Source organism: Alligator sinensis, unplaced genomic scaffold (genome assembly GCF_000455745.1).
Source record: "Alligator sinensis unplaced genomic scaffold, ASM45574v1 scaffold198_1, whole genome shotgun sequence".
NCBI lineage: Eukaryota > Metazoa > Chordata > Crocodylia > Alligatoridae > Alligator > Alligator sinensis.
In genome coordinates, this window is record NW_005841906.1 from 650,480 (window position 1) to 663,013 (window position 12,534).

The 12,534-nt window shown below is 48.0% G+C and overlaps 1 protein-coding gene across 1 annotated transcript in view; it reads left to right on the top strand.

The window, feature by feature from the left end:
* Nucleotides 1–3,746: 3,746 nt before the first annotated feature.
* TMEM63B (transmembrane protein 63B) overlaps nt 3,747–12,534 on the top strand; it is a 69,946-nt gene continuing 61,158 nt past the window's right edge. The window contains exon 1 of the mRNA XM_025197796.1: nt 3,747–3,805. The gene's annotated coding sequence lies outside the window, so the exon portion shown is untranslated. The remainder of the gene's footprint in view (nt 3,806–12,534) is intronic.

Genomic DNA, 12,534 nt, shown 5'->3' on the forward strand with positions numbered 1-12,534 from the left:
CAGCGGGTCAGGAGTGAGAGGTACCAGCAGGGCCAGAGAGCTGTTTTCTACTTAAAACTATTTATTGGGTCAGGACTGGCCATCAGCGTTTACAAATGGGTCCTGGTACAAAAAGGTTGGGAAACCGCTGTTCTAGAGCAGGGGTAGGCAACCCCTGGCAGGGTGCCAAAGCATGGCATGGGAAGGCATTTTGCTTGGGAAAAGGCTGGGGCTGCACTACCACAACAAGAATTGGACCCCTCGCAGCTCTCCTGCCATGCTTCCCTGCAGAGCTAGACACAGGCTGGGCAAACTGGGCAGCCACCTGGGGCCCAGACAGAAAGGGGGCCCCAAAATAGTAATTTTTAAATTACTATTATTATTATCATTATCTCTGGCTAAGGGGGGCCCGATACTAGTTCATCCAGGGCCACCAAGAGTCAAGGTATAGTGCTGCTCCCCTGGCATACCAACATCTTACAAGTTGAGGTTGTGGGTATTTTTGGCACTCTGCCCGAAAATATTGCCGACCCTTGTTCTAAAGCATCCCTGACCCTGCTTTTCCCTTGCTGCCTCTCATGCATTATTTACTGCTTGCATAGTGCTTCCAGATGGCAGCTACTTCTCCTCTTCCCTGGATGAACCTTTTATAGAGCCTCCCTTTTTCCTTTAGGAGCTGTCTACCAACCAAACCTCTGACCTTACCTTATGCCCTTTATGCATGGACAAGCAAGAGGGCTGGGTTTATTTTGGGGGGAGGGGGAATAGATTTGCTGTAGTTTGTCTTTTTTTTTCTCCTCTCCCATCTGCCCAACAGCAATGCTTATATCAGATGCACCTACACCCTACATCGCTCTTGTCCCATTTTGAACAGTCATAAGGCAGTTCTTAACATGCGGGGTTTCACCCCCCCCCCCCCCCCCATTTTTTCCACGAGCTTTGTTTCCAACAATGCGGGGTTTCCCCCCCCCCCCCCCCCAAATGTTGTCCACAAGCTGTGTTTCACATAAGGCCTGCACATTAGTGCATCATCAGCATAGGCCTTCCATACGCAAAGGTGGATCCTATCCACAATGAATATTCTGGCTGGTTGGGTTTCAAGTGTATTTGGGAGGCGCCCCCCATGCTCATTTGAACATAAGACACTTCAGGGTCATCTGCTGTCAGTACTGATAACTTAGCAGGAGGGAGGCCTGCACCAGAGGGGTGCTATGTTGAGCATCCCTGTTTACAGTACTAGTAAAACAATTGCATCCTCTACTCCCCAGTTCTGCACCCTGCTGTGCCTCTGAGTCAGCCCATCTCTCTTTTTTTTTTTTCCCCCCTGACACAAATGGGTTGTGCTAGTGGGAAGCTGTTATAGCTCTGGGAGAGTGAGCAAGGTTCTCTGTGACCTGCTGGAGGAACACCACAGAAAGCAGGTGATGTTTCAGGGAGATGACAGATGCAGCCCTTCCATGATTCTTGCAATTAAAAGGGGGTTGCTGTTTTTCCCTCATGCACCTGCTGCTTTGACTGGCAAAGCATCCTTTTGCTAATATAGATTCAATCGCTTCCCCAAACTGAGTTTACACTATGAGCCAGATCCTGCCTTTTCAATGCCTAATTTGACTGATGTGGCTCAGGGACAACTAATTTCACTTTGCTTGAGTCCCTGAAAATGTTAATACAAAAAGGTGGCTAGGTCCTTGTTCTCCTCCTCCTTTTGCAACTCACTCATAAGGCTAAGATGATGGCATGTTACAAAAGTAGGTGTGCTAATGGTTTTGGTTTTGGGTTTTTTCCAGGGAGTTGAGTAGGATTAAAATAGGATCACCTTGAAGTTCCCTATAGATAGAACATGATCTGACCCTATACCTTTAGCCAATATGGTTGTATCACTTGGGGATGCGACTTCCAACCTGCCCCAGCCCCAACCCCGCTAACTAGCGTAGCTGTGCCAGAAAAAGTGTATTGGCCAAGCCCTATTCCCCAGACTCTTAAGTGCATTTTATACCTTACTTCGTTTTGATTAAGAAGCTGTTAACAGCATGTTTGGGGCTCGCAGCACAGCATTAACAGGAAATCCAGAAAGGGCATACAAGTGTCTGGGAAATCCCAGACACCAAAGCCTAACAGTGCGGTGAAGGCATTACTTTCACAGGAGCGCAGGGCATGTGCGTAGAGCTTCCATTGGCTCCAGTCGGCTTTGACGCAGGCTCTGGTTGTGTCCAAGTTCTGTCCACAAGGAATATTTCTTCCCTGTGTGGAAGGAGGAAGATATGCCCCTGCCCTCTGCATTGCCCAGGCAGTATCCTCAGCCAGCTGCCAGAGCCTTGCCTCACTCATGCTGCCGAGGTGCTCCCCATGCCTTCCCCTCTCGGGAAGGTGACCTGATAAATAATTGTATGCAAGACCTGGTATGTTGTCACCCTGGGCAGGGCTGCTCGCAGCCTCACGCATGAAAGCATCTGCATCTGACAAAGGAGGCTGTCGTCCAAGAAAGCTCATGCCTCTCTGAACCAGTCAGTCTCTAAGGTGCCACCCTGCCCTGCCTTGCACCTCACATAGTCTGTGGAACTGGCAGGGCCACGTGGGAGGTCTTTCTCAAACATATTGACACGGTCTTCTTGACTATGCATGGGGTGTATAGTCAAGAAGACCATGTCAATATGAAGGGGTGGAGAAGGCAGGCATCAGTGGGAGGGAGCTGAGGTGGCATCAGGACTGCAGTCTGACTGATTCTGACATTTTGCTTTCCATGGTAAGTATATCTTGCTGGGCAAAGGTCTCTTCCTACGGCGGTGCTGCTGAGTTACTGCAGGTGCTGTAACCCTGACCGGAAGCAGGTTGGTTTTGAATCCTGCAACTTGCCAAGCTCTGAACAGAGGCAGATGTTGTTCCTACAGGAGAAGGATACTAAAATATGGAACTGGGGAGGAGGAAGAGGAAAGGGGCTTTCAGAGAAACTCAGCATGCAGAACCTGTGATCCTGGGGTGGGGAAGGTCAGCAGAGCAGAGAAAAATCCCCTACCCGATGACATGAAGAGGCAGAGCAGTCAGGAATCTCCAAGGCACATGCTTTGCTACTGGCAGCTGAAATTTGTCATGCCCTGGCTAACCATAGGTAACATGAAATAATAATCTGTTGCCTTTATAATCTGTTGTCTAGAAGCTTTCATAGAGGATCATGATGTGTTGTACTAATGCTCATGAATTAATTTCACAACTGTGTGGAGGGGGTGGGCAAAATAGCATTATCCCTATTCAACAGGTGGAGAAACTGAGACAGAAAGGCAGGGACTTGCCCAAGGTCACTGAGTCAGTGGTAGATGAGATTCAGGGTCTCCTGAGTTCCTTGGCCGCAGATCCATGCTACTTCCTCACTGACTTTTCAACCTGAGCAATTTGAGCCCTAGACACTCCTCTGGCACTTCCTCCTGGGGGCTGAGCTGACACACGAGCTGTGTGTAAGAATAAAAATCTGGCTTTCTCTGAGTGAGTGGGGAGTTAGGCAGAGCAGTACCTAGGGCTTGTGGTTCACTCAGCTCTCACTATCTGTAATATCTTCATAGATATCTGTGACTTAGCATGTCAGGACTTCTGCGTGGGGTGGGGCCTGGTAAGTGGATGAACATGTGAATGAGGGGCCCCCAGAGTGAGTCAGGGAGAGGGGTGAGTAAATCATCGGTGGGGGGGGCAGGCCAGTGCATGGATAAAAACACTTGGCCAGCCTTTCATTCAGAGCAGCTGCAACGTGAAACCCTGGGAAGCTAACTGAGAACAAGGCCCAATCTAAGGGACTTGAATTTCTGGAGCCACTGAGAGATTTGTTTGTCTCCCCAAGGTAAATGACAACGCGGGGCCCAGTCTCCAGTGCAGGAGATAGGTTTCTAGTGGCAGGTTTATGGCTTGGAGCTTGTCCCGGGGTGTCTGCTCTGCTTTGCTTGTTGTTAGCCCAGAACGTTTAGGAGTAATGGTTGGGACGGGCAGAAGGTACCAGCCCAGCCCCAAGGCTGTTTCATTGAGTCTGTTCTGCTGTATCCCTTTAAACCCCATCATGAGCAAACGGGATTCCTTTGGCACAATGTTTACCTTCAATATGTGCCTCCCAGTCAGGCCTCAGGGCTCCAGGCTCAGCCCGGACCAAACCTCTGAAGCATATACAAGGCTCTCTTAATAAAGACATTGAACCCATTATCTGCACAGACAGGGACGAGGCGTAGAAATTGCCCTGGTCTCTCCAAGAGGATGCAAGTCCATCCTCCCTCTCAAAAATGTTCAACCTGATACATTTTTGAGAGGGAGGATGGTCAACTGGATAATTTGGGGAGCTAAGTCCAGGAAGCAGGGGGAGGTGGGAATGGAGCCAGGGGATCCATTACAGGTCAATAACAGAGCAGAAGATTTTAAAGCAGAAGGTATTTGTTTTCTCTGGGGAAGTGGAGAGAGTAATCCTGAAGACAAGCCCAGCATGAAGAGACAATGAGGAGATGTTCTCCATGAGGGAGGTTGAATACATCCGTGTGTGCTGTGAAACCTAGGGTCAGTTTCCAGGCACTGGGTTTTGGGGAGGTGGGGAGGAGGAGGGGATTAGCGTCATTTTAAAACTAGGGTGAATCTTTAGGCTTAGCAGTCCTGCTAAATATCTACTGCTTTCCCTTCCCTATGAGGCATGGTCAAAGAGTGCTGTAGGAAACCCCCTTTTCACAACACTGGGGCCTTTTCCACACTAGTGTATGACGGTTAAGGTTTGATTACCTCTGACATTGTGGGCACAATCTCTGTGAAGACAGTGCACTCTGCTGTCCTGTTCCACACTCTCACTGGGAGCTAATTGCTGACAAGGGGCTTAAGAAAATGCAAGCATAAAATGACAAGCCATGAGGAGCACGGTATCTTTCAAGGCAGAACCTTTGATATGGCAAGGCACAGTTCAAATGGGCTTGGAGATCAGTGCTGGTTCTGTTCTTCAGCATTTAATAAGATGTTTTGTTTCTCCAAATTGAGCCCTGCCACCCTCTGGGAGGCTGGCATTATAAACATTACTCTCTTTGTTTTACAGATTGGGAACTGATCAATTTAAACAGGCCCTGAGACTTTTTAAGTGAAGTACCCAGAGCTGCAGGTCACTGGCACCTCTGAAGCATCCGGGCCTCAGCATTTCAGTGACAGAAGGGGGGCTTAGGAGTTCCTGCTCCCCTGTGCTGTTCTTTGATCTACAGGCTGTTTTGCCTATCTTCCAAGCTACCCATCTGGAAACTGGAAAATGGTGTGTTAAAAATAGGCAGCTGATGCCAACTAGGGAGGAGTTTTGAATGCCAGGGAGGATGGAGGAATCGAATTTGTGGTAGAGGTGATAACTTTTATAGAGAAGAGGATAGAGAGAAGTTACATGTGCATGCCTTAAATCGCAAAGCTGCCTGTTGGATGGTAATGCTGAATATTGTGGGAGGGGATGGTTCCCTCTGTGTGTAGTTCTGGTGTAGGCACACCTGGGATGTTGTGTGCTTATTTCTATCCCAGGCTTACATGGGGAATGCTGCTTGGTGCTCCTTATACAACCCTAGTTGGGCCACAGCTGGAATGATGCCTTCACATCTAGGCTCCTCAGTGTTGGAAAGGTGATCTAGAACCTGGAAAGGGGTTAGAGGGATACACAAATATTAAGAAGGAGCTTCCTTTGGGGAGAAAAGAACTAGATGTGGAGTGGCGGCCATCCCCAAAAGGGAGCAGGAAACTTCAGAGGGGCTGCGGAGAGAACGTAGAAATAGGAATGGTGAAATAAAACTGGATGAAAGGAAACCTGAGCTGCCCGCCTGGGAGCTTCCTAATGATGAAATATCTGTTGCTGTGCAACATCTGCCCAGGACAAGAGCAGAAGCCCTTTTGTGTGTATGTGTTACGTCTGGACTGGACAGCGCCCTGGAAAGTGGATGGTAGGGAACAGGCATGTTCTGGAGGATGGAGGTATTTGCCAGAAGGAAACAAGCAGCAGTTTTATCTACAGTATCTCTCTGATTCTAGCCCTTATGCACACAAGTATCAGGGCAAATGTCAGGCCTGAAAGTTGGCCAGTTTGCAGAGCTGTGGACTTCTAATGACAAACTCCAGGGCTGGGGTCAGCTCATAGCAGAGTTCATCCCACTTCTGGATGCCAGTGGGGTTGTTTACACCAAGGCTGAACTTGACCCAGTGCAATGACCAGTACTGCTGGAATGCCCTGGCCCTGTGCTAGCTAGGAGCAACAGTCAGCATCTGCTCTTGGGTGCCTGCTGACTAGTCATGTGGTACTCTCTGGAGGCCTGGTGGAGCCCAACCTTATTTCTTTGCTCTGGGATTCCTTGGAGGTTTTGCTCAGGATGTTGGGGCAGTGGCATAGTAGAAGAAGGCAGGCTGCCAGGAGTGAAATTCCACCCCTCCTGCCTGCTTGTTCTTAGGGCTGTGGAGAGATTAAAGTGACAGGAATAGTGTGTAAACAAATGAGTAGGGCAGCCCCAGCCAGCCAGGGAGCTTGGAAGAGGCTGAAGGTGGTGCTGCCCTTGTGCCTGGGCCCTTGTACTTTTCCATTGCAAAGTGTGGAGGGAGTAAATTTAACCCAAGAGCCAGTGGGAAGGGACTGTGTGCTTGCTCTGAGGTCTCTGCCTCTGCTGCTGCTTGGGTTTCTTTCTCACACCTGCTGGTCTGTCTTGCGAGCCAGCCCTGTTCAGGGTTCTCTCTCCCAGTACTTGTGACAGCAGCAGTGGCACGCTTTCCATCCAAACCCTACATAGCGCAGCCTGGCCCAGTGCACCATTTCATGCCCCCTCATGAATAATCCCACTAGGGCATAATCTCCTGTGTAGTCAGTTCCTTCTCCCACTTGATATGTCTTAGGAGTTCATGTTCCAGTGTGGTGGATGGCAATGAGTGGTGTTTCTGAATGCACAGCCTTGTACAGGACTGCTCAACATGGGGCTTGCCACCACCCTTTCCCTTTCCATGTTGCTCAGTGCTGAGTGGTGGTTGCTAGCTAGAGGTCCTGGTATACAGGTGGAAGGTCCTGGTATACAGGTGGGAGGTCCTGGTATAGAAATGAACTCTGAAGCTGTGGTTAAGGGAGGAGGGCTATGAGTCAAGGCTGCTGTGACAGTAATCTATGTGAGACCCTTGCTGTTCCTGCACTTCTCTGCCTGGAAACTAGAGATGAAGCTGCATGGCAGTGGGAGGAGGGGGACAAACAGCAGTGCTTAATCAATATTAGAAAGGCATCTTAAAGCACTCAGACAGAAAGAGGACCAAAGCAATTGTGTTATTGTTCTGTTGGCAACTTTGTGGCTCAGTAATGGGCAATGTGGGGAAATGCAGGTGGAGTCCACCCAGGGAGGAGTTGGGGGAATAGTTTAAGAGCTTTCTATACTCTGAGTCTGAAAGATCCTGCACCTGAGGAACTCTGGCACTCTGGAGCTCTGTTCCTAGACAGACAGCTTCATTCTAGGTCACAAACTCCTAGAAGGTTTCAGACTGGATATAAGGAAATACTTCTTTGTGATTCGTGACCAGACACTGGAATTGACTCCCAGCTGGGGTGGTGCAGGCACCTACCCCGGAGATCTTCCAAAGGAGACTGGACGCACACCTTGCCGGGGTTATTTGCTTCCAGCAGACTTTTCTTCCCAGAGCAGGGGGCTGGACCCGATGATCTCACAAGGTCCTTCCAGCCCTAAACTTCTGTGAACATGGCTTGTGCATCACTGTTTTTTCCAGGTTCCACTCTTAGTAGAGTGAACACACACAGTTGTTCAGAGTACAACATCCAGTCAGGTCCTCCAAGCTGAAGTCAGGAAATGGTGAAAGAGCTGAGCAGCTAGGAAGACCTGCCTGACCCAAGTGACTGGCAGGGTTGTGTCACCTCAGCTTAATGTCCCTCCTCCCTCGGCTCTGACAGGCAAAGTGCCTCGATAAGAGATTCTTTGCTTATCCCTGATTTGCAGTGTGCGTGTGGTCTTTTTACTTTCTGCTGTGGAAGCCCAATGTTAGGCAGTCCTCTTTTCTAAGGGTGGTAATGAAGTGCTTGTTTTCTCTGAATATATGCAGGTAGCCTCCCTTAGAGAGAATGCAGAAGACTCCCCATGATGCAGCTGTTGAGGGAAATTATCAGGCACAGCTTAAGTTGCTAGGGAAAAGGAAGGTTTCCTTTTTGACCCTTGCCCCATCTCTAGGCCCTAAAGCATTCCAAAGCAGGCAGGTTTTATTACTCTGCAACATGGTTTCATTTCAAAATGTCCAGGAATAGTGCTCCAGAAAGAAGAAAAAAAAATCTTATGTGACACAAGAGATTGTCAGTAGTGATCTGGCAAAAAACCATGTAGCTAATATTTGTCATCTGAAATGAGATGCTCAGTGGGGCTCTTCCACATGGAAAAAATAGGGTTGTCTTAAAACGGTGGCAGAGAATACTTTTCTTTAACTGCAGTGTAGACAAGGTAAGTTGTGGTTCCTTACCCAACAACAATTAATGCTTGTTCAACTGTCAAGCATTAGAGCAGGGGTGTCAAACTCATCTGGCCCCGTGAGGCCAGCTCAGGCCCATGAGCCTCTTCCCCTCCCCATTTTCCAGCATACGGGGTTGGGCACTCACTCCAGCTGGTCTGGGACCCATGCTTCATGCAGCATGAATCCTGGAATGGCCAGCACAGGCACCATGTGTGGTACAGTCTGGACAGTGATGTGTAGCACAGATCCCAAGGCTTGTACCACACTGCGTGGTTCTGCTCAGACACTGGGAACTGCAACACAAGTGGTGCCTACTTCAGCTGGTCCAGGACCCCTACTGCACACGACATTTAGTGCAGTGAGGGCCCAGACTGGCTGGAGCAGGTGCAACGGGCATTACAGGCCCAGAGCAGTTAGGGTAGGCGTGTGTCCTGGGCCCTGCCTGTGGTGTGGTCTACTGTGTGGGTCTGCTCAGACTCTGGGGCAGCACTGGGGGGGAGGGGGGTGCTCTGGTATTTAAGTTGTGACCGTGAAGATGTCATAATCAAGACCAGGGAAGGGATAGCCCTTTCCTCTGTGGCTCTAAGTGTCCACCTGGGATACTGTATTTAGACTGGGCACCATTAACTTTGTTGACTGTGTTGACAAAGTAGAGGGAAAAAACTGTGTTGACAAAGTAGAGGGAATTCAGAGAAGGGCCATGGCCATGATCGGGGCCAGAAGACTTTTCTTACCAGAAAAGTTGGAGAACGAGTATAGAGCTTGGTATGAGAACCCCTTAGGGCTATGGGAGAGGTCTTTAAATGTGTGAAGGGTGTTAATGCTAAGGTGGAAGAAGTATCATGTAGCATGGGAGCTGGATAGAAAAGGCAGTGACAGCATTGGCAGTCCCTCCATATGAGGATGATAGTCTTCCAGTAAATAGGGAAGTCATTGGAAAGTCCATAGTTGACTGAAGAAACCATTCTAAGATCCACATGTTTGAATGGCAGGGGGTCGGACTAGATGATCTCCTCAGGTCCCTTCCGACCCTACCAACTATGAAACTATGAATGCAGGCTTGGCAAATAGTTCCTGGTGATCTTGGGTTGCAGCTCTTTTCCTTTGTTCTTCTCGTCTATCTGCCTCCATAGTGAGGTGAGTTTGCTAGAAATGATCAATGACTTGTTCCACATTATGGTGCCACTGAGGATGATTCAATGCTAGAGTCTCCCAGGTATTGATATTACTATTCCATTTCTTCAGATTGGCCTTCAAGGTGTCGTTAAATATCTTCTTTTGCCTGCCTCTTCAGCAGTGACCAGGGTTCGAATTACACTTTGACGCTTCTTGGGGCCAGGATCTGCAAAAAAATATTGGATGGTCCATCACAATGCCCTAATATAATCAGAGACTCCCCAAGGTAATGATTTTCAAATCTTACAGGGTGGCTTTCATGTCTTATGGGGGAGTCAGCTCCCTCATAATTTGAACCCTGGCAGTGATCATTGACAAGTTGTGAGTACAGGACTTGTTTTAGGAGCTGTTTGTCAGGCACTGTTATGACATGTCCTGTCCAACAGACCTGGTGCCATATAAACATGGCTTCAATGATGGTAGAGTTTGCTTAACCCAGACCACTGGCATTCATTCTTCTATCCTTCTGACTGATAATGGAGGATTTTATGAAGGCGTTGCTGATGGTTACATTCCAAAGCTCTCAGGTGTTTCTGATATGTCATCCAAGTTTCACCCCCATACAACAAGATACGGGTGACAACAGCCTGATAGACAAGAAGTTTGGTTTGGGTCCTGATGCTATGACAATTGAAGACATGGTTTCAGAGACATCCAAAGGCAGCACTGACAGATTTTATCCAGTATTGATGAGTGTTGTCATATGTATATGTTTTGGGAAAGGTGGCTACCCAGGCAGGGGGAATGCTCAATGTATTTCCAAGAACTGCCCTCTCTAATTATAATATCAAATGTGGAATAGCTGCCGTATTAATGGAAAAGTGTTGGTGCAATCGTATATCCTTGCTTGACTCTAGTTCTGATAATAAAGGGGTCTGTTTCCAAACCATTTCTTAGGATTGTTGCTATGATGTCATGAAAAGTCTGGTGAATGATGATAAACGTTGGCAGGCATCCAGACCTCATCAGGATCTTCTGTAGGGCCTCTCTGTTGATTGAATCAAAAGCCTTAGGTCAGTGAAGGTAAAGAGCTCCGAGGTGTGGCGTTTGTGACACTTCTGCAGCTGTTGAGCAATAAAGATCTATTGTACCTCTAAATAGTTTGAAACCACATTGGGTCTCAAGTAGAATCACCTCAGTGAGGGAGTCTGTTGAGGAGCATGTGTAGGAGAATCTTCCCAGCTGTGGACTAAAGTGAAGTACCACAATAAGTGTTCTAGTCTGATCTATAATAATGACATGTAGGCAGTGAAAGAGGGGTTTTTTTTACCACCTTGCTTATACATTTCAGCTGGTGTTCCATCAGGACCACATGCTTTGTTGCTTTTCATCTGCTCAATGACTTTCCAGGCTTCTTGACAAGTTGGTGGATCTACAAGATAATTCTCCATGGGGTGTTGTGGAATGGCTTTGATGGTATTGTCTTCGATATTAGAATCTCAGTTCAGGAGCTCTTAAAAGTGCTCCTTTCACTGTGCCTTGGTGCTGAAGTTGTCTTTAAAGAGTGGTGTTCCATCCTTGGACCTCAGAGGGATGGCTCTTTGTGTGCTTGGCCCATAGGAAAACTACATGCATTGTTTCTTCCATGTAACCAAAGCTACCTATCATTCTCATCAAACCCATCCTGATAGTTCTTTGTGGAGAAGCCTAGAGATGCTTTGCATACCTGATGGATGTCTTTCTTGAGGCTCTCCCAGTGGTCAGCTGCGTCAAGATCATTGTAGAGATCAGTTTCTCACTGACCCACTGCTGGAGATGATTGCTTTTAACAGGGTCTTTTAAACACGCAATGTTGGACCTTTCCTTGGTTGCTCCTGTTTACATGATTTTGGGGTCATGTAAATGGACATGAGGGAACACATCAAACAGTGATCCATCCAGCAGTAGTCTGCATGGATCAGAGCTATGGTGGTACGAACATTGTGACAGTTCTGGGCATGTGGTATGATGTCAGTCTGGTACCAGTGTTTTGAGTGGGGGTGCATCCATGATGTCCTCCATTCCGTGCTTTGGCAGAATAAGGAATTTGTGATTATAAAATCATGTCCTGGACACTTGCTCAGGAGAAGAATTCCATTTGAATTGACTCTCGTCAGCTCTTCCTTTCCAAGTATTCCTTTCTATAGCTCAGAGTCCCTGTCCACTCTAGCGCTGAAATCACCAAGAAGTATTATCTTATCTTCTTTGGAGACAGATGACAGGACTTGGTTAAGTTCAGGACAGAATTCTTCTTTTATTTCATCATCTGCATCAAGGGTCTGGGTGTATGCACTGATGACTGTTGCATGTTCTCTGTTGGTCAGTGGTAGATGAAGGGTCATGAGATGGTTGTTAATGCCAACAAGACATTTCGGCATCTACTAACAATCTTAGTTTTGATAGCAAAATCAACACCATGAATATAGCTGTCTTTTATTCAGCTTTTCATTCCCCCACAAAATAGCGTAACCACCACTGTGCTCTGTGAGCTGTCCCTCTCCTGTACGTCTGGTCCGACTAAGTGTAGCAATGTCAATATCAAATCATAAAAGCTCCATGTCTATGAGTGCTGTCCACCACTCCAGTTGGTCACTGTTAGGGTTGTTCATCAGGATGCAATCGGTGGTGACGCGTAGGGGGTGCACATGCACCCCCTGAGAGCATGTGATCAGCTGTGGGGGGACCCCACCCCGGTCACTGACTAGTGGCTGGGGGGGCACATGCCCTTCCCCCTCCCTGCAACTAAGGCAGCACCAGTCGCCCATGGATGCAGTCATTCCAGGTTCCAAACTTGATTTGGACCACAGATAGAGTAATCCCACTGGACATGGTTTTCCAGTCGAATGAAATGAGGCATACTGTTTATAGCACCTTTCCTAGCCGCTTCCTCATACAGGATGAACAGAGAGGATCCTAAATAGGCTTGCTCAGTCATGATTTCACCTG